Source organism: Pimephales promelas, chromosome 13 (genome assembly GCF_988280905.1).
Source record: "Pimephales promelas chromosome 13, fPimPro1.hap1.1, whole genome shotgun sequence".
NCBI lineage: Eukaryota > Metazoa > Chordata > Actinopteri > Cypriniformes > Leuciscidae > Pimephales > Pimephales promelas.
The window spans coordinates 18262975-18287392 of record NC_142781.1 but is presented as its reverse complement, the minus strand read 5'-3'; the positions used below and the strand labels follow the sequence as shown (position 1 = coordinate 18287392).

General features: G+C 37.8%; 1 long non-coding RNA gene across 2 annotated transcripts; it reads right to left on the bottom strand.

Annotated features, from left to right (window-relative positions):
* Window positions 1–1347: 1347 nt before the first annotated feature.
* LOC120493708 (uncharacterized) lies at window positions 1348–24408 on the bottom strand. Of its 2 annotated transcripts, XR_005625764.2 has the most exons (4): window positions 24166–24408; window positions 21298–21394; window positions 2748–2895; window positions 1348–1386 (listed from the first exon to the last, which is right to left on the bottom strand). It is a non-coding gene; the product is annotated as an uncharacterized LOC120493708 (long non-coding RNA). The 2 variants fall into 2 exon arrangements; XR_005625763.2 differs by lacking the exons at window positions 21298–21394; window positions 24166–24408 and adding an exon at window positions 11804–11958.
* Window positions 24409–24418: the final 10 nt, after the last annotated feature.

Genomic DNA, 24418 nt, shown 5'->3' with positions numbered 1-24418 from the left:
CACAGTAAACTCAATTTGCTATAGAACTGTCTTGATCAATCTTCTGATCTACAACACTCAAAATAGCATTAACCATGTTTATATTACCAGTTAGGACTATAGCATTTCAAACGGAAAGTTAAATGCAACATTAAATATACAATAAAATATGTATTGAGGTAGTAAAAGTACAGATTTTAAAAAAAAAAAAAAAGAATAACAGTGGTACCCATTTTCTGATCCCGTTTTGTTTTATCATTCTACCAGCATTTCTATGTTTGGGACCCGTTATAATTCACCTGTGACTATGAGTTTTGACCAGCAGAGGGGGCTTGGTTCTCACGAGTGTAGACAAACCTGTACACATTAGAAAAATCTGATTGCTGTACTTGTTTTAAAGGGATACTCCACTTTTTTGGAAATAAATTTAGAAGAATATGAGTAACCAGACAGTTTCTGGTCTCATTGACTTCCATATATACTTTGACAGTCAATGAGACCAGAAACTGATATGGTTACTGATATTCTTCTAAATATCAGAAAATCGGCTGAATGGATTCGAAAACGGTAAAACTCAACTGTTTAACTCTGGGGGAGTTGTAAAATGAGCTTATTTCCAAAAAAAAAGTGGAGTATCCCTTTAATGTCTGAGATTGACATCTTTGTTTAGCTGGTTAGCAGAGCCAGCATAACCAGCTAAACCATTTAACACTGATGGCCATTCAAAAGTTGCATACATATAGTATATTCTGACTAAATAAATATTTTTATAAGCAAAATATGCTGTTCAAAAAGTAAGATTTTTAATGTCTTTGAAAGAAGTTTTTTTTACTCACCAAGGCTCCATTTATTTATCAAAAATACAGTTATATACTTTTACATTATAACATTATAAATGTCTTTACTGTCCCTTTTATTCAATGTAATGCATCTTTACTGAATAAACATTGATTTAACATCTTTCCGACACCAATCTTTTGAACAGATTTTTTACCAGTGACCAATTTTGGATTAAAGTGCTCTTATTTTATCGTAAATGAATGATGTTTGATGCATGCTGGTCCTTCAGGAAGGACTGACCATACGGGGAATCTGTGAAAACCCCTGAGTCATGCAACTCCATTTCATACTATTTTGCATAGTACATTTATTTATTTATTTTGGAGCGTACGTCGTCTTGAGTTGCACAAAAATGCCTGGTAGTGATTAAAGTCCAACTACACAGAAAGGACTTTTTGGATAGGCCTAATCCTTCCAAGCTACTTAACACACACACACAAAGTCCCTTTATCAACATCAGAAACCCGAATGTTAGAGCACACACAAACAAACGCACTCATTTGCAACCAAATGCTGTAAATTTATATATACGACAGTGTCTGCAGCTCAGTCCGAAACTCGATATGCCTATAGAATAACAAATATTAGACAACAGGTAAAACAACTTGAGGAATGCATAACATTCATTACAATTAATGTTTGCCCTCATTTGTTAAATCAGATGCATGCTCACTACTCAGACACAGAAACAGCTTTTCTGCCAGGTTTGGGATCATTTGACTAAACTAAGGCCTTTTCCTATTGCAGAATCTAATCACGTCCCAACTCCCATCAAATGAGTCACTGCACTCCAAAACCACATATGTGCAAGAATGAGGGCACAAAGGATATATGTGGTGAATATGAAAAGACATCGATTAGCACAAAAGTCAAACAGAAAAAAACGAGTCTGATGGCTTTTGTGGCAGGAAACAGGCAGCAGCTGGTCGGTTGCTAGGACGACCAGGATTAGTCCTGCGCCATTGGCCCTCGGCTGCACCGCAGACTCTTTCTCCGAGAGTCTTAACCCCAGAAACATCCCACCATCCTTTATATCACATCATTATTGTCAAAATACACAAATGTTTTATGTAGATCAATGATTGTGCGTAGTCTGCGACACGTACTACCTATAAAGTCAACTTGTCAACAAAATTGATGTAATAACAGAAACAGAGAACTAATAATAACTGGCTTAAGAGGGAAACAAAGTTCTATATATCAGTATTTTTATACATTGTAATAGGAAAAAAAAAAAGGTAAACAAACACAGAGAGTGAAAGAGGATAGTATGACGTCATCTGTATTGATGCAGGGTGCAGTAACACATCCTCACCACAGGGAGAGCAGTGAGTTTCAAATGAGACGAACTATCAATAGGCCTACAAACTGTTTTACAAGCTTTTTATTTTGTTACTCGTTAAATTAGAGGCTTTAAAGAGCTGTAAAGAGCAAACTACTGTCTATATAAAGTATCTGTGACTTAAACACAGCTAGCATGACTTGACAAACAAGCCATTCTAGCCTACTGTCCAGGCAAGATTCAAGTTGACTAAAAGAAGTCTGCATTAATATCGAACTGTTCTGTTGCTTTTTAAATTCATATTGCATTGGAAAGAAAATAAGTAAATGAACCCTGCAGATCAGCAGACATGCCACAGGGAGCAGGCATGGGAAGTCCTGACTGAGGGTATTGTGCAGTGGCAGATGAAACAGTTTGAGATACACAGTAGTTTTATTCAGAAAAGCAGGCAGGGTTGACCCGTTATGCAGATTTTGTTGACCCCCTTCAATGAACTAGGTCACACTTTGTCATGGAAGCAAAGAATTTCATTAAAAAGAGAAACGAATAAACATCATGTACTGTCAACAACTTGTGCACGTCGGAGAAATAACTGAATTTGCTAATACTGAGTTCAGCGTTGCTCAATAGTGCATTAGTTAAATACCTTAGCTTTTCCCCGCTCTGTCTTGTTTTTTTATCATTGTCAGGCAAGACCAGACATCACTTCCAGAACGTTTTGGGAAGAATCCGTAATGAGACAGAGGCATTGTGGCAAGGAGGCATCTCCATGGTGACAGGAAACCACACACAAGCTGGAAAACAGACACAATAGTCAGCAGCAGTGGGAGGTAAATGTGAGAAACGTAGAGAGGGGTTCGACGTGTGTTAACAACAAGTAAAACTGATGATGAGCTTCAGAATGTCTTACACTATGAAAATATAATAACTTCCAGATTATCAAGAGACATTGCTTCTGGGTCAATTACTTTTTTTTGGTCCGGATTAATTTATTTATTTACAAATACACTAAAAATACTACTTCAGTTTACCAACTCAATGATCAGCAGATGTCTGAATTCAACATGAATGATATGCGCATTTGCATTCTGTCACAGTTGGATGACGTGAAGCCCACAAAATGAGTAGAAAAAAAAAGGTTTTATTAAATCCACAATGGAAAACTCAGGAGATTGTAGGATAAAATGTAAACACAATCACTTTTAGCATAGACAATACCGGACAAGGCTTAAATGCTGAAAAGGAGTAATCAAAGTGACCAGAACTATTTAAAGGGATACTCCACTTTTTTTGGAAATAGGCTCATTTTACAACTCCCCCAGAGTTAAACAGTTGGGTTTTACTGTTTTCGAATGCATTCAGACGATTTTCTGATATTTAGAAGAATATCAGTAACCAGACAGTTTCTGGTCTCATTGACTGTCATAGTGTATTTTTTTTCCTATTATGGAAGTCAATGAGACCAGATACTGTCTGGTTACTCATATTCTTCTAAATATCAGAAAATCGGCTGAATGCATTTGAAAACGGTGAAACGCAACTGTTTAACTCTATAAACAATAGTATCCCCTTAACAACCAAGGAGACTGACTACTAGCAGGCAAAACAGGATATACATATTACAGATCTGTATTAAAAAATTTTTTTTTTTAATTATACTTGATCATTGCTACCTTTCTATCTCTTGTGTGAGCAATACACACTACTCATTTGTGGAACCAGGATTGTATAAGATAATTAAAGCATAAGGTGAAAGAACATTTCAGATCAGTTTCTGTTTTTAGCAACGCCAGCATTGTCCTTGACTGACTGACTCCCCTTGCATGTTCCCAATAGTGTTATGTAAGCCTCTGAAATGTACCGATTTTGCATTTTTATTAGTCATATCAAAATGGCATTAGGAGTGAAAGATGTCAAAAACAGTAACATTACAATTGGGTTGCCATCTAATAAACGTTGAAAATAAACAGTATGGTTGCGGTATTTAATTATCATTTAACTAGTGTCTCAGGTGCACAGAGGCCATGTCAGGGTCACAAAGGTCATATCATTAATGAAAGACAATCACTGGGGTGCCATAAACTACAACATGGTGACTGATGCACACTGCATGAGCTAAAAAGACTCCAGGGCTCCAAATTAAATGGCCAGCATCCTTTATGTTCTAACTGTATTGGGCTGTCCCTGTTTGTGTAGACTGATTGATTGTTCCCTGTTGAGCCTGCCATCATGCTTTATATTAATTTGACCCGTGGTAACCTTGGAGTATCCACTACTGTGTTATGTCATTTCTCCTCTGTTTTCTATTCTCACCCATTTTGTCCTTCTTCTGTTCTTTCTACTTTGAATAATACCTTCTGTTCTAAATGACCCGGGGACAGAGCACAAAAATCTGCAAACACATCAGAGACCATCTGTGATGTCTGAGTCTTGCGTATATTATTATGTGTGGTGAAGGTTACACCTGCAGGATAAGCTCTTATTATAGTAAAAATTCAAATTCTGATATAATTTACTCTCTCACATGTCATTTGAAAACCTTTCTTTCTTATGTGGAACACAAAAGGCGCTATTTAGTAGAATATCCAAGCTGCTCTTTTCCATTCAGCAATGGAAAAAAAACACAACTGTGTTTGATTACATAATTTTATGGTGAGTCAAGCCACCTCACAAGCGAGGAAGAATTACACAGCAATAAAACAGATCTTATAGTCTCCACAATCAGACATTGATAGAAAGCTCATCCCATCTGCGTAAGAGCTCGTCTTAACTCCCTGAATAGAATGACACGCAGCCAAACTAACTGCAATGACTCTAAGTAGATCTGACTAGCAACCGGATGCTTACAAGCATTGGCCATAAGAAATCCTCCCCATAATTACGCTCCCATTGAGAGTGAGTGTTTCTCTCAAGTCTCTCATAATCCTAATTACACACAATTACAAACAGGCACATCATTACAGTCTGTTACAGTATGTGAGAGAGAATGACACAATGATGACCGTTAGCCAGGAATAAACCACCAGGTAACAATTCCCACCCAGCAGCATTTTCTAGTAAGGGCTAAATTATTGTCAGGCTCAGGCTCCAAAATAACATTTTTTGGTAACACTATATTACACAATAAGGTTTTATTCGCTAACTTTAGTTTACACAAAATAAGAATGAACAATACTACAGCATTTATTCATGTTTACTATTAAAATCAAAGGTTGTATTTGTTAACGTTAGTTAGTGCACTGTGAACTAACATGAGCAAACAAAGAACGACGGTATTTTTAACTAACATTAAAGATGAATAAATACTGCAATAAATGTATTCCTCATTGTCAGTTCATGTTAGTCAATACATTAACTAATGCTCACAAATGAGTGTTGAACATACTGACATATAGTGTTTACTGAATAAGTTACTTGTCATAGGATTTGCAGCATAATTGATAGTTTTAGCTGATTTATTAGAATAACAAAGGCAAAATATTTTTATTGTAATTGTTAAACAAATAAATAAAAGGATCATGTTACACTGAAGACTGAAGTAATGATGCTGAAAATTCAGCTTTTTGTCAAAAATAATATTTAAATACATATTCAAATACAAAACAGTTATTAACAACAATCTTACTGACCCCAAACTTTTGAATGGTATAGATTCAGTGCTAAAAAGCCCACTAAAATATGTATTTTTCCATTTTATTGTGTTAATAAGGCCAGACAGATGAGCCAGACAAAGTAACCAGTCACTAGTCAGTCATCTTGGGTCTAATCAATACCTATCCGGGTAGTGATGATAGAGTACCAGTCATTGTCACGGCCCATTTAGCAGGGGCCGAATGAGGGTGTTTGAAGAGTGTGTAGGTTTTCGCAGTATAGTTGCAATGAAGATAAATTTGATTCCTGTATTTAAAAACATAATTTATTAATTAATATTCACTAGGAGTATTTTAAGCAATTGGGCTAAAAAGACAAAGTCATTTACAGTTTTCACACACTTGCAGGCTCAGAATCTGTTCTTCAGCTCACATCTATCAGATTATTCATGCGTGTACAGAGGTATCAAAAAGCTGTTAGAAAAAGTGAGAGAAATCCTTTGTGTCTGGAGTGAGAGCCACAGGAGGCAGAGAAGCAGACAGTCTGGACATCAAATCAGGAACATGTTCTCATGGATAGAATGGTCTGCCCCTTTCTGTACAGATTTATACCGCATGTTCTGTTTTGCAGACTGACTCAATTCATCTACAATATAGTTTAAAAAAGAGAAAGGCATTTATTCCTCTTTTACAGATCTAAAATCATTAGACTGCTAATATCATTAGAAGCTAATGGTTTTAAGGCAAAGATAGAGCCATACGCTACAGTTTCCCTGAATTGCATTAAAGTGTTAATACAATAAGTAGTTTATTTTATTATTTTTTTTTACTGCACTGGGATTCAGAAACGTCAGAGACATTTAGGCAAGATAAACGAGGAGAGTAAAAAGGGAAGGGAACTGCAGGAACAAAGCAGATGTTGAGGCATGAGTATTTTTGTATCATGAGTGAGTTTGTGTGAACATGTTTGAGTGAAGCATTGATAAGGGGATGCGAGACCTCTGACCTCTGATATTATGCAACTGGATCTGACTCACTGTCTTGCCTCAAGGGTTTGCGTGTTTGACACTTCAGGAAAGCACTGCAATCAGTGTTGCCAGACGTACGATAATTATAGCTGTGCCGAGTGAAATCTGAATAATTCCCTTCTTCTGAATCTCACAGAGAAGGAGAGAGTGAGTATTAGCTGTCCATGAGCAGCATCAGGATCAACTTTATGATGATTTTGAGCTTCTGGTACGATACTTGGATGTTTCCAATCTGACAGTGCTGACTGCAATAAGATACTTATAATAGCATAATACAAATGTATATTCTAAGATACAGTATACCGCATAACCATTGAAAAACATCTTCGAGTGGTATAAATAATAATTAAATTGGTAAGTAATAAATTGAAGTAAGTATAAAATTGGGTTTTTGCTTTGTTTCTATATAGTATTATTCTAATTATTATTATTACACTGCTATACTTTGCTGATTATAAATTTAACATTAATAATTCATGGTGACAACACCTGGAGGACGACCAATGGAAGTGGAGCCTGTGGCGCAGACGACGAGCAGATGAGACCACACTGTAAAAAATAATCCTGTAAAAAAACGGTAAACTACTCGCAGCTGTGGTTGCCAGCATCATACCGTAATTAAACGGTGTGTTACTGTTTTTGTGTTAGAGCATATAGCTGTTAAATTAAAGTTTTATACTGTAGATGACAATACGGTATTTAGCTGTTAATTTCAAAAACAGTAACACAACGTATTTTTACGGTATGATGCTGGCAACTACAGCTGCCAGCTACCGTTTTTTTACAGGATTATTTTTTTATAAAGCAAACGACACAGACGAGACATAGGAGACCGAGGCGGAGCCACAATGATGAGCATCCGAGGTGGAGCAAGGATGCCAGAGGACTGAGCCGGAGCCGGTGGGACTGAGGACCAAATGGAGCTAGAGAGATGGTGGAGCCGGAGGGAGCAGAAGCGGTGAAGGGGCGAAGTGTAGCTGAAGGCCCATAGGTCTGTAGCACCGGAAGGGTGACATCTGACCAAGGCAAAGCTGAAGGGACAGGGATTAGAGAGCCCGGTGGAGCCATAAGGACGAGGGTCGCAGGTGGAGCCGATCGGTCGACTTTACGATCGGTTTACTATGTGGAGCTGAAGATCGGAAGACCAGAGCTAATTCTCTCGAAATCCTGGAGCAGAAGAAGGGCCGTTCACTGGAGGACCATACAAGGGAGTTTTCAGATATGGCATGCCTACCTCACTATCTAGACCTCGTTATTAATATATAGAGTGTAGGAAAAAAAAGTTCAGTACAGAACACAGTATATTTCTGATTTCTAAATGGACCATGGGCTCTGCCTCAGATGTTTGAGTCTCACCTCAGTCTGTGAGTGTGGAAAGGTGTTTGGAGGAGAACTGTGACTCTGTGTATTGACCCCTAAGACTGATAAACACAGTCCAGATGGGGACAGAGGGGCCGACAGAGGGAGCCCAGCAGGACTCGCCCACACACCCTCAGTCAGATAACTCCCCCGCGTCCCCAATAACCCCTCTCCCCCATCGTCCTCCGAAGCGAGAACAAAAACAAAATATTAAATTAAAATCTATACTGTATATTAATTTCTCAAAAGAACCTCACTATTGAAGATCTTAGAGAAGCATGGAGAATGAAAGCAGCAACTAACAGTATTGTCATGATAAAGACTATACACAGCAATAGACGTGTAGTGATAAGAGCTCTTTAGAAGAGTGATAAAATGCTCTCTTTGTGTGATAAGTATATGTGATGAGTGCTAAATGTGTACACAGCCATCGGAGCATACAAATCTAGAGCGCAGTTAAACATTTCATTTACATTTATTTTCTAATCAATACTACTTCCAAGAAATGCTTTTTTATACACAATTCATGCGAGTCGGATAAAATTTAATTTAATATAAAATGAAATATTACAACAAAACATAAAAAATATGGTGTTACTGAGTAGCTGAAGCTAAAAGAATGATGGCTCTTTGAGAAACACGGTAATGCCTGCATTAGTGCATCCTGATGTGATGATTTATGAAAAATGTCATGCCAAATAAATAACACCCCCCACTGCCAGTCCATCTGCGCTCATAGACACACATCCACATAGTGTTGAAGCAGTATTAATGCGATCTTTAGACATACACCGACCATCTGTCCATCATTAAAGCTATATAGACCATTTTCAATCTGTTTCCCCAACTCTGAGACATGTGATGAACTAAACATATCCATTTCATGTGTGGAAGAGAGCTAAAGTGTTACATAAGCCCTTGCAGACTTGTGTAGAAGCTTGTGTAGTATCCATCTGTACCATTAAAGACGAGTTTCTCCCTGTGGATGAATGTGCTGTTTCAGCTGGCTGGAAACTAAGGCGAGCTTCACAGTGCTGCATCCAGGGAGTTATTTCTGGCTTACCTTGCCAACGTGCATTGCTGATGACTCTTTAATATGTCCTGTCACTAAGCCCTTTCCAGGAAGTCTTTTTAGTCTTTAAAGGGAGAAAGGACATGTGTCACTTCTATTCTATTCTATTCTATTCTATTCTATTCTATTCTATTCTATTCTATTCAATAACCTATAAACTAAAGACCTTTATAGCTTGATATTAAGCTTGAATATTTACACTAAATAAAAAAGTTTTCTTTACTTATAAATGGCAGATACTATTTCCATATCAGTGTTGTTGTACATTAAATGGTATGCAATAATAATATAGAGTGTAAATTATTATGTTTATTAAAATGATTAAATGGGTTATTGGGACAATAAAGCCCCCCCTACCCACACTCCTAACCCTAAACGATAAACACTTTATTATTAAACACATTAAACACTATTTTCACTTTTCATAATTTATTTCTTCATTTTTATTGAAAATAAATGCCTGTCCGATCTGATGTGTGATGGGAAAAAGAAGCAGAGTGAGTTCGGCAAACACTATTGCTACTGTGTTGACAATCCAGCATCTTCTGTAATTTTGTCTGGACCAACTAGATATTTCCAGTCATTACATAATTCAGATCATATATTAACCCGAGCAGAGTGCAGAGTCACCTTTCATCGCGTGCCCGATGGCAAGCCACATTTGTGCCAACAATCTAGTCCTGTACCTCCCCCTCCCCCTCAAAAGCAGCTTATGGATTACAGCGAAAGCACTTGCAAACCCTGTGTGGCAAAATCTTAAACAACAACACATTGTCGGTCAAGAATGTAACGACAGTGGTCATTTAATCACTCAGCATGCATCTCAAATATAAGCAATTTTCATGTACAGTATGTTGTGCTGTTTTATTGTGTGTGTGTGTGTGTGTGTCCACTTGTGGATAAGAAGATAAGGCAAGGTGAGCGGCTGACATCCCGCATGGTGTTTTGTCTCCTGGCTGCACTGCAGACATCCCAATCTACTTTACTCTCACCTGAACACTAACGTGTCACATGCCAAAGTGACTAAGATCAGGTGTGCCAAACTTGCCACACGCCATCTGTGGATAAGACACACTGTGGGACTGAGAGGTTGTTTATGTCGTTATGTCTCCAGTCGTTTAGTCCACAAATCTCATCCCTGCAAGCTCGCTTTCATCTGCCTCAGTTTATTGAGCGCAATGCCCACATCTCAAAATCCAATCAATAACCAATGCAGAGAACCAATTGGCATTATAAAACACACATACACACACACAACAGTCAATAAATCAAAGTCTTTCACAAAGCACTTTGAAAGACTAGAAAGAAAATGAGTAGGCTGGAAATAAAAGTCCAGCCTTAATGAGAGGATGTGAACATACTGGTCTTTACAGTAATGACATAAGAGCCTAATTACTTATTCCTTTTCTGTTAGGCTATTTTTTCCAGCAGATTATATGCATAACCTGTTACAAGCAGATTTCCCTCTTGATTATTAATATGGAATATTTCAGAATAGTGTCTTGTACCTTTTAATTGTGTTTTATGTCTGTGGGATGAAATCTGGTGAGATGGGTTTATACAAGGAGGGCAGGTGGAGGGCAGCCAGAGGTCTGTGACACTGTCAAGCTGTACAGCACAGACAGGGAGTGTTCATTTAATCTGTCCCTTGTCATATTGTGTTTTCTGAATTTTCCTGTTCAAATACCTTCTCCTATCCCGATTAAAATGCAAAGTTAATTGTAACTTAACTGCTCTCTCTCGCTCTCTCTTTCTCTCTCTCTCTCTCTCTCTCTCTCTCTCTCTCTCTCTCTCTCTCTCTCTCTCTCTCTCTCTCTCTCTCTCTCTCATAATTGCATTTAATTGGCTCTGTTACTGCATTCAATGACATCCGTTACTAGTTCTAAAATGACGTTTGGAGTTAACCATGGATGGAGACGTGGGATGAGATGCATTAGAAATAAGTCCTACACACAAGAGCGGTTTAAGGACAAAAGCCTGACAAATGGCTTGAAATATGACAATATCTCAATAATATTAAACAACATCTTGATGTAACCATAGAAAATACTTGGAATAATAATTGGAATAATGATTGACTTGGTCCATTGAATTATTAGAAAATAATAATAATTCAAATAATAATAATAACTCGCATCGTGGCCACATTGCCACCTTGGGTGTGCAATATTTTCTAATAATTCAATGAAAAACAAAATGTAAACACTGTGTTGTTTTTAAAACATTGCTCTGTTTGAGAATTCTAACCACTCCAACATAGCAACAGTGGGTCAACCAATGCATGAGTTTGAGGTTTATCTTTTTATCTGACCAATGGACGGCTGGGAGAGTGTTTGGGAAACTTGTTTGAAAACAATCACTTTTTTTGCTATTGGTGAGGTGGCGCAAAACTGACACACTTTGGTGTTACAGACTCAGAGGTTATACTCTTTTACGTCAAAGAAAAAATGGAAACGAGGTAACTGAATCCAGTGTCAGTGTCAACAGGATTTGTAAATTTGTAAAATTACAAATTTACAAATTATATTACAGTTTAGCTTGAGAAATATTGCATATTTCATACCTAAGTCGACTGCAAAGTATATGCACATATCTTTGCTTTAAAAACAGGAAGCCTATTGCAGAAAAGACAAAATAGACAAAACAGACTTACAGTAGAGGAAACGAAACAGCTTTAACTGCAGTACGACCCACACAAACGTTGGCCTGTGAGTCCTCTCAACACAACACAACCTGTCTGGTGTTAAAGGTTGGAAGATGAGAGATGATGCTGGTGTGGGAGCTGCTTCCGCAGTTTTCAGAGACTGTGAAATCCTGAATTGCAATGATTGAGACACTGAACCTATTGCCAAGGTAACAGGGTTAGCTTTTGAAAAGGGGACTGACAGCTTACTCAATGTAGGCTTGGCCACGGGCTGCACATGGGACCCTGAAGTAGCGAAAGACCTGGCAAGAACCTGCATTCTCTTCACACACTGCCATTTAAACCAGGAGAGAACAAAGCAAAAGCAGCATTTAACATACAAGTATATATATATATATATATATATATATATATATATATATATATACCCATTATAATGCTGTACTATCAGAACATCAAAATATCCTCATTGTTTTTAATGTACCTGTGGCTCCCTTTGGTTCAGTTTTTCATATAAAATAATAATTCCGAGCTGCGGGTGACCCCAGAGGCATAAGCTCTCTCCACCCCTCCCCATCCATCCACAAGCCTCCATTTTGCTGCTGAGCCTGTTCCTCATGAATTAATGAGCCTTGCAGTGCAGCAGTAAGGCCACAATGTACTGCAATGACTCTCGGGTGTCCTGCCGCAGCCTGACAGCAATTCAGTTATCGTATAAATTCAGTCATACATTTCAATTAACTAACTTGACTCCCCTCCAACATCACCATAAGAACTGGCTGAATTGTTATAGAATTGCATCTAACCTTTATTGTTGAACAGAGTAGTTCATTAAAATGCCACATCTAATGTTCTGGTCTATTTTACAGACTGCACTTAAAGTGATAGTTCACCTAAAAAATTAAGATTTTTTCATCATTTCCTCACCATCATGTTGTTCCAAACCTGAATGACTTTCTTTCTTCTGTGGAACATAAAGGAAAATATTTTGAAGACTATCGGTATGTAAACAGTTCAGATTAACATTGACTTAACATTGACTTCCATTACTAATAATATTTCTTCAAAATATATTTTATGAACCAGAAGAAAGGAAGTCATTCAGGTTAAGACTGACATAAGGGTGAGTAAATGATGAGAGAAACTTAGATTTTTTGAGTGCACTATGTCTTTAAAGGGATAGCTAGATCACCCAAAAATGCAAATAGGGAGAGAATGTAAAAAGACGTAGAGCAGATGTGTGGTGATGGAGAGCATTGCATCACGTGAGCAGAAGGGCATACAGGGGGAGGGGCGATATGTAAAGTGTAACAGGATAATGGCTGCAGTACTTCTCTAGCTTGTCACATTGCTGTTAAACTTTAATGTAATCAGAGTGGCATGGCTGGAAGTGAAAGGCCTTAGAGCCAGACACGCATCAGAGACGAGATGGATAAAATGGTGTAATACAGGAAAAGGAAGAGCAGGTGAAAAATGACCCCATGTCTCCTCTTTCACTCTCTCTGTTCCTCTTTATTGCTGACTTGTGTCCAGTGCCTCATTTGAATGTTACATGGTTGTTTTGACCTTGAACTATTCAGACTAGAAATGGCTTCCCACTGTCTATATCTTTCCTCTCTATATTGAAAATTGTGGTGCACAGAGGATTGTGTAATTTTATGCACAACTGTGTCACCAAATGGAAGGGAGGGAAGACAATTTTATGAAAGATGGAAGATAATTTGACAATGTTAACATTTCAACAACATATATTTTCTAATATTTTTCCAAAGCATGTCAAATTAACCAGCTCTATGGCAAGGTTGTAAGGACACCTTGCAACCACAGCAACCAACATCTTACTTCATATGCAGTGAAACAATGTGAGGAGTGACAGGACAAGTGTTCAAAGAAAGAAGAAGAGGATAGAGGACAGGTGAATAAAAGTCATAATAGGAGTGTGAGAAGCTCAAGTGCATCATGGGAGATTGCAGCACTGCAGTGGTAACTGCAGTGGCTCCTCCTCCTCCTCCTAGTGTCTTACGCACACACAGATTCGCACAAATGCATTCATCATCAGCCTCTCACATTCACAAGGACGGGGAACATCATAGGGAGGAGTTTTAAAGGCACGTGGAACAGGCATGAGTGGACAGCGACACACTCCTAATGTTCAAATCCCGCATGCAGACTAGTGGATGAGATGTTAAATCATTCATAACTCAAGGCAGGCTGCGCCTAATTGCTGTTTCTATCTTTGCTCTGAAGAAAAAAAAGCATGTCCTGCAGTGTATTACGCCATTCAGCAAATAGAGCTATTAGACATAAAACACAGTGGAAAAAGAGAGCCTTTAGCTCTGTTCCAAAACCTAGTGAGCATTTTTAAGAAAGGACTGTGACAAGCCCAGTGAAAAAAAACCTATCCAAAACAGTGGACAGAGACATAAGAAATGTGCTTCATTCAGTGCTGAAAAGTATTAATAAAAACAGTGCAATCTAATTCAAATGTGTTATGCTTGTTACAGCATCTTAGTAACATGTCAATGTCAAACTCTAGTTGTGTCCCATATGATGTACCATACACTATAGACTTATACACCATGTACTTATTCACTATTATACGTACTCAATAACTTATGATAACTGATAACTTCCCCTTTTTGAAGTGTCTGACATTTCACACTCTTTTTGGGGGAATTTTTAGTGTGAACTCGCACTAATTAATAGGTATAGAATATTGCATAAGTACGTGAATTGAGACGCACAATCTTTTGGAATTTGTGTGATTCACATGAATAGTTTGACGTGTGTTTTCACTCACTGCTCCTAATGTGTGTGCACTGGGTTAAATGCAAGGGACAAATTCCAAGTTCTCATGTGTAATAGCCAATAAGGCCGCTTACCAAGCTCTAATGCCGTACACATAGAGCAGTATGCAATGCAGAAAAGCTCACAGTTTAAGATGTGAAAGTGCTTGTAGGTGGGAAAGATTAAAACACACCACCACCAGCCTGCACAGTGGTAACAAGACACGATGGATCCTTCCCCTGTCCCAGTTGTTTCCCTGCTTCCTCATGGCCTTTAATCTAACAGCTGAGAGCAGGCAGGACCAAACTCTCATAAAAGATCATAATTACAGTCAGCAGACAATTGATCCGCATGTCCCTGAGTGCACAGAAAACATTTTAGCAAGCCTTTTTCAATGCATCTGGTCAATGGTGCTTTGAAATCCTCCGCATTTCCCATGGCTATGTGGCAGACACAGGTGTCAGATGAGAGAGCTTTGATGAGCATCTTGCTTCGAGACGGACACAGGACGCCATTGTTACACGGCCTGTTGATATGGGCATGAAAGCCACGGTACCGTGTTTCCGTGTGTTAAAGTGATGCCAACAGGGCCAGCTCAAGGTCTCAGAGAACCAAATGCAAGCCAGACCAATACACTTGATCAACATTGTTTAAACAGATGGAAATTACTTTATTAATTTACTTTAATGTAAATCATGATCATAACCCCATTGAGATGCTGCATTACAATGAATTAAGCCATGGCTGGGACGAAGTATAGATGTTAAATAATAATTGAAGGGTCTGGAAAAGGCCCACTTAGCCAGTCGAAAAAAAACAGATTAATATTAATTAACTAAGAAACCATTTTAAAGGGTATGTCAGCAGGCAATGCCAATATGAGATGAGGTCAATATGACCTGTCTGTGTCACAGTGAAACCCATTTCACTTGGATATACATCACAATAAGGAAAAAGAGACTACATCAACTTTTGTTTTATTTAATATATATATATATATATATATTATTCTCAATAGTAAAAATATTTTGCAGTTTTTACTGTATTATTATTTTTTTTTTAATAAACGCAGCCTAGTTGAGCATACAAGACTTCTTTAAAAACATTCAAAAATCTTACCAACCCCAAACAAAGTGAAGTTTTTAATTCGATTTTTTTAATCAAGACCGGATATGTGATTCACACAGGCTGTGGAAATATATGAAGGTGCACAGGACAGCCAATCAAGTGCTTATGACAGTGATGGATTCTGAGTAATAAATGCCCTATAATCAGATCGACAAGAAGACATAGATTGAAGACATGAAGGGAATTCAATTAAAGGGAGGTGGTTGTGATGATAAGTCCTGCCTTCCAAAAGATATGAAAACACCTTATGGCATAATAAATCATTATATAAATGACAATTTCAACAGTGTATCATAAAATACAGATTAAAATAAACATTTGGGGCTGTTTGCATGTTATGCTGAAACAGATTATTTGCTGTTAGCATTTTAGCATTGCCTGGGTTGATTGTTTGGCAAAGAGCTCTGAGCTCTTTCAATAGATGAAGGACACTGGCATTAAACGATTATATAAAACGCTTATGTGAAATTCACTGCATGATGGGATGAGAGAGGGAAATGGGGACAAAGACAGTATAACAGCAAGCTTTACACTGCATGTCAACTGATGTGGAAGAAACCTGCTCGATACCGCCCAAAACCCCAGAGATGTGCCACAAGTGAGGTTGTCTTCAGAATGTCCTGCATTATTCTGCCTTCAGAAATGCTCCAATATCAAAATTCTAGCTATATATATATATATTCATTTTATGGTCAGTAACGGATAATTGACTGATATTAAAATTCCATAAACTATTGTCTAAAGATTTTATTTAACAGTGTTAAAAGAAGGGAAATGCCCATGAACAAATAAATATCTGATCCAATAACCAATTTATAATAAGAAATCTCTAATATCAGCCAATCAGCGATATGGTACGAATATTGTGAATCCCTCCTTGCCTCTCATTTACATTAAGTTGCAACCTCAAACAACTATCAGTCTTTAACAACAGTAAACTCATCCAAAACAGAAGTGAATCCATCCGAGTAGGGCAAATTAACACAACCAAGCCAAAAAGATTCTATGTGGCATGCATGAATGAATCAGTTAAATGTGGCATTTTCCACCATTATGCTGTACGGTTGGCTGGGAGACTGTGTGGGCATCCAGTCAGTGCAGAGGCTGGGAACCATGCCTTCACTCATAAATACCCACTCCACACAGCCTGCTGCGTCCTCTCGGCTAATCAGAGAGGTGAAAAGAGCGGCATGACATCATCGGCACTTTTGTTCTCATGGCAACAATGGAGGCAATGTTTCATTAATACATTAGCTGTGGCGTTCATATGCAAATGAGCGTCTGTGTAACGTCCAGCAGGTGGAAATGGGAGGGAGAGCTATATTCTGCACTCGTCTAATGATAGCTAAGGACATGTAGGACACACAAGGTCCAATTTAGTCTCTTAGCACAGAAATCAATTTCAGTGCAGAGCGGAGGGAAACATAACTCTGCAGTCTTGATGAGGCCACACAGCCGCGGGGCGAACCGAACGAGGCACAGAAAGATGAAGGTGACTGGGTTTTTTCCCTCTCCATCGTTCTCTCGAATTTTGAGGAACAGGAGTTGAATGCATAAACACTACTGTAGAGAGAGTGTTTAAAGATGCATTAAAGGAGAAATGAGCCTTTCCCTTTCACCCACTCCAGATCAGACAAAGCCTCAGGAGCCGGAGGAGGGGCAAAGAGAGAGAGACGAGACAGAAATATAGAGGAGGGGTGAATGGAAGACATGTTTCCTCTTCCACAAACCCCATGCCGGGAACTGAAAAATGCCAGAATGCAAACCTTACAGAATATAACCAAACAGAACAGAATAGAATTATTTTCATGTCATGGCTAATAACGAATAAATGTTAGATATTACAATTCCATAATTTTGCACGGATTAATTAAAAAATAAACTTAAAATCAATCATTAGGTCTCATAACAGTACATTATGAAATATATTCATTTTGAGATTTGCTAAATACATTTAACAGCGTTATTCAATTATTTACCGGTATGTCTTTATTTTAAGATTTATTAGTTACACTTTACAATAAGGCTCTATTAGTTAACACTCACGATGAAAAATACTAAAGCATTTATTAATCTTAGTTAATGTTAATTAACTAATGCTAAGGTGCGCCTTCCATGCCGGAGACGGCGTTCCATTAGCTTCACCAAAACTCTATTGAAATTACTTGAGTCTCCTGCGCATTTTTTGTTATAAACAGTTACTACTTATGTAGATTGTTCCTAAACGTCCACTTATTATGGCTTGAGATGAGTCCTGCTGAATGTAATGCCAGAACAAAAAGCTACACAATCGAGCAGCGAGTCAGCTGAGCTGTCATGCAGCATCACATGAACGCCTCCACACGTGACCAGCTGAAGAGAGAGAGAGGGAGGGAGGGAGAGTGAGACAGCAGACCACAGACCACACCCACTCCAGTCCACTCCATCGAAAATTTAAGATAATATTTCACATCTCGCAGCAAAACACGATCAGTGCGATTTATATGGATTTGGGGGAGAACGTTTGTTCCCTTTCATCAGTGTATAAATCTGCAACAGACATGATATACTCAGATACGCACTCCCGCTGCATAGCACCAGGCAGCACATCACTGTGACGTTGCATGCTGTGTGTGCGTTATGTCAGTGAATTAGACAATATGTGAGTGTTATGCAATGCAGAGCGTTTGTTGCTTGCTCCACCCCATCTGCAGCTGAGAGCTGTTTTTCAGCGAGTCTGCAAAGTGCCACTCACTACATCAAGCAAAACAAGACGTCCTTTAGCACTAAAAAGCGAGAATGGACTCGGGAATGGGATCCATTACTGCAGAGCTCTTCATAAGCACTAAGCTTAATCCCTCTCAAGCATGATACAGAATGTCTGAAAGTCCTATAGATTTGCTTGAGATCCATTATAAGAGGCTCTGTCGAGTGCTTAATGGTTTCATATGCGAGAGACCAACACCCAGTAAAGCATGTTATGTCAGTCCCATCTGCTTTTATTATTAACAAGTTTTATCTAAGGAAATTAATAGTATTTTTTAAAATATGCACCAATGCGCCAACATTAAAGTGCTGCCGATACGATAAGCCAATAAGCACTTTCATGCTAGGGCCGATAAACAAATGACCAAGACTAAAATGATATACTATTTTGTCTAAATAAATAACTGGAAAAAAACACAACATTATAATGTACAGTATGAAAATGTTATATTCTTTTTGAGATTTACAAAAGATTAGGGTTAGGGTTATTAGAGTTTTTAAAGATTAACTTTAAGTGAGTGTTAGATTGCGGCAAAGGCAATTTGCATGTAAAAATATAGGGAATGACAGTGCACAATTAAAATATCCAATATGGATTATATCAATAAATGAAAAGATGGCTAATATTGGGTGATAAATATTGTTAAATATTGGGACCGATATATATTGTGCATCCCTAATATGAGATGAAGACTGTTTTATTTGACAAGGAACCAGTTTTTACATGGGGGCTGCCAGATTGAGACATACAAAAAATTACATTTACCTTTTTTTGTGACACATCTACTGTCGATTACCAAATAAGTTTTTGCCTCAATTTGTAAAAACTATGGAAGCCCACTGGAAGCCCATGCTTTGGTAAATCATAAAAAGTCAGAATTATGACATAATTGAGATAAAAAGTCAAAATTATGAGATAATTATGACAACAAACTAAACTAGATAAAATATCAAAATTTTATCAATAAGTCAGAATTGTGAGACAAGAGTCATGACAAAACATTTCAACTTTGTCATAATTTGTGGTGGAAATTAGCTTCCATAAAAACAGACAAAAACTTCAATTGTTTAGACTCCTATTCCTATCTTTTAAATACTGTCAGTATAACTTATTTTGTATTTAATATAATCATGTATTTAGTATAAATATTCCTCCAAGATCACAAGATTCCTTTAAATAGCCATACCATATACCTCCAGTTTTGAAACAATCCCCATGATGCAGTTCACAGTAACCCCATTAACAGTTAAGTGCTGAACTCGACAGCTTCAGTCTCTCAACTGAATACACTGTTGTTTGGCATAGAGACTGAAGGGCAGGCTCTTCACTCTTGGATGGGCTCTGCCTCTGTCACTGCAGGAGGGACAACAGTCTAGATTTATTATTCAAGATAATTGAGCTCGTATGAAAGCCGATGCCGACCTAAATTCATTTGACTGGTTAAAATTTAAATGGCCTCTACCATTGCCAGCCCGTGACCACAATAGGCCGAGAGCAAAGGCAAAGCAGCCAATCTTTACTGGCCATTGAATGGACGAGCTGGAAAATTGGTTGCGTCAAGCTGTTTGCGTACAATAGCGCCTGCCATCTTGCTCGAAAGATTTGGGCATTCTGCCAATTGTACAGTTGTCCAGTATTGTATTACATCATGCACTAGTTCTGTGTATCTTCATTATTTTTTTTTCCATTTGGAAATCCAAGTGTCTTTTTATTGTTCAAACTATTTCAGCTTGACAGAAGTCTCTAAAACTGTTTTACTCTAATTAAAGGGGTGATGAACTGAGAAATCAAATTTTCCTTGAGCTTTTGACATCTAAGAGGTCATCATATTATAAGAATATCCTGTAAGTTTCAGAACTGAAAACGTCCTTGTTAGTCCAATAAAAGCTTTTATTGACACCAGCCTCAGCAAACGACTCATTTTTCAAAGTGGGGAACTATGACGTCAAAGAGGATAAAACACCACCCCCACAGAAGAAGATCAACGCCTACTTCAACATTGCCGGTTTAGCCCCGCCCACCGATTCGCGCATTACACGCATAGCTAAATAAAAAAAACTACCTCGTGATGACAAACCGAATCAAGATACTGAGCAATAAATATTACGCAGTGCCTGGTTGTGGAAGACAGTCACTGCATAAGCTTCCTCTGGATTCCAATAGGACTGCATGGATAAACTTTATTTTTAATGATGTTCCAGCCGATGAGGGTAAAACATTGTCCGTCTGTTTGCTTCATTTCACAGAGGATTGTTTTGTAAACAAGACTGGATTTGCAGACCGATTAAGAGTAAAGAACGGTTCTGTGCCGTCTATATTGGATCTGACAGGAATGGTGCAACACACGGACTCTGGGTCGAATCATTCCGGTTGCCATTTTACAACAATGGACGTTTTAAAAACAATTTCCCCCAAGTGCACTGAAGGGTGAGTTGAAACTCATTATAATATGCAAAACTGTTATCCACTCACAGCAGTGGGCGTTTACTCCCAGGTCTTCAGTGCGAGAAAAACCGAGCATTTTTCAGGTAGGCTCACAACTTGGGTACAAAATAGCCTATTACTTATTCATTTTGATGTTTTTGAATGCAAAAACCAAGCGAACGTCATAAGTTGACCTCAGACAACAATATAATAAAATTTAAAAAGCCAGTTTATGACCCCTTTAATGCGACAAATGTGATATGAATGAGCTTTCTAGTGCAACTCTTCAACCACTTTACAAGACACAATATCTGAGTAGTGCTGTTGGATTGGACAGTAGAGAACAGATGGCTGCTGATTGGTCAATGTAAGTGTCAGTCAGGGGTGTTTAAAGGCAGATGATCTGCAATAGATGTACCTGGCTGGCTGGGATGTGTCAGGCGCAAGCAAGGAAAACAGCCAAGCTGAGGAATCCTGTTGACCTTCAGCTCAATGTCACTGCACTCGTGGGCTTTCTGGAGAAACAGGCAAAACAGAAATTAAACCTGAACATTGAAGGTCATATGCAATGGATGATGTGCTTGCTATGTTGACTTATCATGGGGAGTTCTGTGAATTTACTGGTAGCCTGCATGCAAAACATAATGCAAAACAGTCTTTGATAAAACCTCACCTTCAACATTCCAGAAATGCTCATTAAGTTACTCTTACAATTAAATTAAGATTATCAAATATTTAAAACCTCCACATTGCATGAAAAAGTCAAATCACACCTATACTATACTCTTCAAAAGATTTGTGAATGTTTATGAAAGAAGTATCTTAAGTTCACCAACTTAAGGCTGCATTTGTTTGATGAAACATACAGTAAAAACAGTAATCAAATTAAAATGACTAAGTCTACAACAGCTGTTTTCTATTTAAATATATTTTAATATGTAATTTATTCCTTTGTAGGCAAAGCTGAATTTCCAGCATCATTACTCCAGTCTTCAGGGTCACAAGATCCTTCAGAAATCATTCTAATGATGATTTGCTGCTCAAGAAACATTTCTTATTTTTTATCAATGTTGAAAACAGTTGTGCTGCTTAATATTTTAGCAGAAAACTTGATACTTTTTTTACAGGATTCTTTGATGAAAAGAAAGTTCATAACAGCATTTATTTGAAAAATAAATATTTTGTAATAGTGTAAATGTCTTTAATTTGTCCTAAAATGATAAATTTGTTTTTAAAAAGTCTTACCAACCCCACACTTTTGAATGGAAGTACATTTAAGCTAAGCATAAATGTGCGGTTAAATTAATATTCACCTCCAAGAGTTTTTGAATATAAAATAGATTTGAATACATTTGAATAATTTTTAGCTTCATGTCTGCCATCACTAAATAGTGCTGATCTGGCCTCTCCACAGTGCTTCAAAAAGGTGACAGAGGAGAAGGGGAGAAAGAAACGATTAAATGCTTTCAAGAGCTATGCAAATTAGACGTGATTAGAGAGAATGTGTGATTTTGACAGCTCCCTGTCAGGAGGGCTTGACAGACAACATAACATAATACGAGAAAGGACTTCATTATTCTACTTGTGCTTTGTGAGCTTCTTTCATATGCATGACGTGCTGCTATAGCTGCTCCTTTGTCCTGCTTCAGTATACACTAAGTGATGTTTTCATCCAACAGTATTCTGCCCAAGGCATTGTACCTTATAAACAAGGAAGCAAACGGCAAAATATTCTGACGTAGACTCTCTATGACATCAACACTCTCAGCATTTGTCTCACCCTGTCAAAGTGTGATCGCTGCACACTACTTTGCAGTCTCTGAACCGGGGAGGAAAAACAACAGTCCACAGGGTTGAGGGGGAAAACACTGCCACCATGAATACTTATCAGATGCTGCCTTGGGCTTCAATCTGAGACCATTTTTCTTTCTCAAATCAAAATTTTTGTTTTGTAAAAGAGTTTAAATGTACAAAAGAATATTTCAAAGAGAAAACTGCCTTCTCTTGCCAGCATACCAGTCGCTATGCTAATGCTAAAGCTAGTTCAAATCATTAAATGTGTAAATGTTTTGGCCTAGCTGGCCTACCTTCAGTGAGGCAGTCAATCACACAAAAGGGGTGCGGTCACATGGTCAGCAAGACAGAAACGTATGTGATTTCTGATAAAGCAAGAGGTATAGACAGCACGAACAGCACTGTAGAAGTCATGAACTGTTACTGAGGAGATGGCATTATCTTCTCAGCATGAATGTCTCTGCATGAGCACACGGTTAAGCTCATAGGTGTGCTTACTGTACACAGAAGACTACAGTTAACTCTAGCAAAACATAACTCACAAAGGGAACAAGCTCACAGTTACAGGACCAGTATATAATTTCCTTCATACCAGGTGGCCCCTTAAAATCCGGGAAACCCTGCAAGCTCTCATAAGTAATATATAGCGTAGAGAAGTAAGGTCTGTCTAAAACAAGCAGCAAATGTCTAAATATCTGTAGTATATTAATGTAATCCTTCCACAATATGCCAGCTATAGCGGCGATAACATAGGCTACCGTTGAAATGTTTGGGGTGGGTACGATTTATTTATGTTTTTTAAAAAGGTCTCTGATAATCACGGCTAAATTATTCTATGAAAAATACATTCAAATTGTAAAATATTATCATAATTGTAATATATTTTAAAATGTAATTTATTCCTGTGATGGCAAAGCTGCAATTTCAGCATCATTACTTCAGTCGGCAGTGTCACATGATCCTTCAGAATTCATGCTGATTTGGTGCATAAAAAACGTATTCTTCTTATTATTATTATGTCAATGCTATGTGCACTAAATATATACAATACCAAAAGTAAACAGGCTTGTTTGCGCCACAAATGGCCTTTCGTAATACTAATGAATGCACTCACTTGACAAGTGATGACAGAGATACTACTGCCATATATTTGGACACCAGAAAGTACATAAATTAAGTCTCAACATTTATGGTCTCATTACTATTAAAAAGCACAGGGGAATGAATATTGTATTGTGTTACTGAAAGATTTGATTGAGGGTTTAGTTACACTGAAATCTGAAGCACGGCAAATTGATGACTTTGTTTAGAGACTAAAGCATTTTATTATTTCATATTTATTTAAAAAAAAGATAATGCCATAAATGTATCATGCAACACCTACATTTAATTGTTTAATTGAGACAGAAAAAAACAAGTGCTTGCATTAACAAAGCTTCACAGTGCAATATACAGGATAAGAACATTATTAAAACCAGTAATAAATGCTTACCAAAATTAATTTCGTGGGAAAACAAAACCACATCCACACAACATCAAGGTGATGCTGCATTAGCGTGATATTTAGAGAGCTAAGCAAACATGAACAGACAGATTTCTTTCTTTAAAACAGTGTGGAATAAATTATCCGTCCAGAACAAAACAAAACATAGGAGAGACTTGATGAAAATTGCATGTGAACGAATTCCACATTGTTTAATTTTGTTGTCAATCATGACAAGGAGAACCGTCAAGGAAAAACATCA